Below are 2,899 nucleotides of genomic sequence, written 5' to 3'. Positions count from 1 at the left end.
ATATGGGCATCCTTCAAAATACCCACGTTTTATTATAAACAATACCATTTAGGATGTTCTAACACAGAAGTCTTCTGTTCCTTCTGTTCTTCTATTGTAGTCATGGAGACCTCAGATTTCGTTGCAATAAACAGACAAAATTAAAACCTGCACAAAAAGTTGGTATCAGAGCAAACAATATTGACAGTTTATATTTCAGTGGTATTTTTGTCTGAGGAAATCAATCGTTCTGCAGACATGACCTCATTCTGATCTCTCAGGTGGGAAAAGGATAGTGCTGCCTTCCTCTTAAGATCCATAAAGGACTCATGGTGACGACCAGGTAAAGGGGAGACTGGGGCTGTAGCACACTGAAACACATGGCTGAAACAAAAGAATTTCACCCACTCAGTTGTTTGGCATCAGACTGGTCAAATTAATCATTTGAATTTAATAATTAAATCGATCAAGTCAGCCAAAGTGGTCTACACAGATAAGAATTGGCCAAGTTGCCATTGTCCCAAATTGAGCCACTGCGACCAAATAAGAAAAAGTCTTAGGTCGCTCACTTGAAGATAGTTATAGTTTTAAAAAAGAAATATTTCCCTGCTGTTAACAACATTGCTCTGTTTATTTTATTTTATTTTTCCTTTTTCTTTGAGACAGAGTCTCACTCTGTCACCCAGGCTGGAGCGCAGTGGCACAATCTGGGCTTACTGCAACCTCTGGCTCCCCCAGGTTCAAGCGATTCTCCTGCCTCAGCCTCCCAAGTAGCTGGGTTACAGGCACGTGCCACCACACCTAGCTAATTTTTGTATTTTTAGTGGAGACGGGGTTTCGCCATGTTAGCCAGGCTCTTCTAGATCTCCTGACCTCAAGTGATCTGCCTGCCTCAGCCTCCCAAAGTGCTGGGATTACAGGCGTGAGCCACTGCGCCCAGCCTCTCTTAAATGACTGCAGTTGTCCCATAGACTGCACTGGCACCGGGGGATGCCTCTAAAATACAAATCCAATCACCTTACCCCCACTGACCACAGGATGAACCTGAGGTCCTTCCTGATGACACAAGGGCCTTAATTGACCTCTGGACCACTTTCCTGTTTCACCTCTCTCCAGTGTCTCCACTGCCATGCTGTAGTTGTGAGATGCTATTAGTAACTAGTAGTTATTTAAATGCTCAAGCTGTTGCCAAAACCATTTACTTTGCCTGGAAATACTATGTCTCCCACAGATACATGTACACCCCATTCCTGACCCCATCATTTCTTGTTTGAAAAACACCAATTTATCTCTCTTTTCTTTTACGGTTACTTTTTAAAGTAATTTTTTATTGCAAAAGAAGTACACAGAAAATACAGTACATAAAACAGAAACAAGAAAAGTAGAAGTACACATTTTCATGATACCAAAGATAAAATTGTTTGCATTTTGATATATTCCTCACAATCCTCTTCATGTGCACATATATAGACATTTTCTACCATGCCAATTTGACTTTTGAGACTCATCTCAAATGCCACTTCCTATAAGAAGACTTTTCTAACCTTTCCTCCTACTCATGCCCCCAAACTTAATCTCACTCACTCCCACTCACCCTACAGGTTTCAGCTTAAATGTCATATCCTCAGACAGTTTTTTCCTGACCCCCATAGTAAATGACATCACCCCAGTTACTCTCTTGGATAGCACACTGTTCTTTCTTTCATAAAACTATCTGAATTTATCATTATAAATATATTTATTTGTGTATTTATACATTCATGTCTTTCTTTCTCATTAGGCTGTAAGATCCATGACAGTAGAGATGATTGCTGGCCGTGCTTATCACTGTAGACCCAAAGCCTGAAATAGAATCTGGTTCTTTAAACACATGATGAATATACGTTGAATAACTAAATGAATGAAAACACTGTTCTTCAAGCTCCCACGAACACCTTACCACTCTCTACCATATCAACTTATTTTATTATAACAATTGCTCACCATTAAACCATATGGTCCTGGAAGACAAAGACTGTCTTTAAGTCTATAAAGTCATATTTATATGTGAAATCATAATTACATCCCCATCACACAATGTCCTGCACATGGTAGATATTCAATTCTTTGGAATGAGAAAAATTGAATGAATGAATTGCTATATGGGCAGGGCAGCTTGCCAGTGATGCGCTCAAGTGATCCCATTTCTTACATAAATCTTTTCTTCCTGGTTTTAATAACAGTTTCTATATAACACCAAAATATAACTGAAAAGTAAAAACATTGCTTTGTGCTCCAGATGTTTCATTTTCAGAAGCCAAACATCCAGATCATTTGGACCCATATGAAAAACGGAGCCTGTCTTCATCCAAATGTTTGGCATTTTCTTGGCTCATTCACAGTCCAAAGGAAGAAAGAAATGGATGCATTACCCCTCCACCATCAATACAGAGAGAAAATGAAAATAAATAATTAGTGTGATTAAAGTCCACATTTTCAATGCGCCATAATCTTTCTATAATACATTCCAAAGAGCACTGATTTACATAAGAGACAACTGTTGTATGGGAACATCAGTGAGTTTGCTTTCAGCTACAAAGAAGAAAACCCACTGAAAGTGGCTTACCCATCAATAATATTTATTATAACATGTAAGAGGAAGTCTGGAGGTTGGCTTATTCAGCAGCTCAGCAGCATCAACAAAGACCTGGGTATTTTCTAACTTTAGACCCTGTCTTTCTTAGAAAACATCTTTCTCTCAGTTTCAAAGTGACGGAAGTAGTCCAGGTGTCACATACACAACAAATAGCATCCTGCAAAGAAGGCAGTTACTCTCACATACCCCTTTAAATTGGCACAAAAAACCTGAGCATGCTCCATACTCCCCATCTGGCTGCTTCTTAGGTCCTCTAGGCCATGATTGAGCCCTGTGTCTAAGCTT

General features: G+C 39.4%; 1 long non-coding RNA gene across 1 annotated transcript; it reads left to right on the top strand.

Annotated features, from left to right (window-relative positions):
• The first annotated feature begins 203 nt into the window (after positions 1–203).
• On the top strand, positions 204–1,987 carry LOC119619629 (uncharacterized). Its single transcript, XR_005236127.1, has 2 exons — positions 204–322; positions 1,760–1,987. It is a non-coding gene; the product is annotated as an uncharacterized lncRNA (long non-coding RNA).
• Positions 1,988–2,899: the final 912 nt, after the last annotated feature.

Source organism: Chlorocebus sabaeus, chromosome 25, assembly GCF_047675955.1.
Source record: "Chlorocebus sabaeus isolate Y175 chromosome 25, mChlSab1.0.hap1, whole genome shotgun sequence".
Lineage (NCBI taxonomy): Eukaryota > Metazoa > Chordata > Mammalia > Primates > Cercopithecidae > Chlorocebus > Chlorocebus sabaeus.
This window is presented reverse-complemented; position numbering and strand designations above follow the sequence as displayed.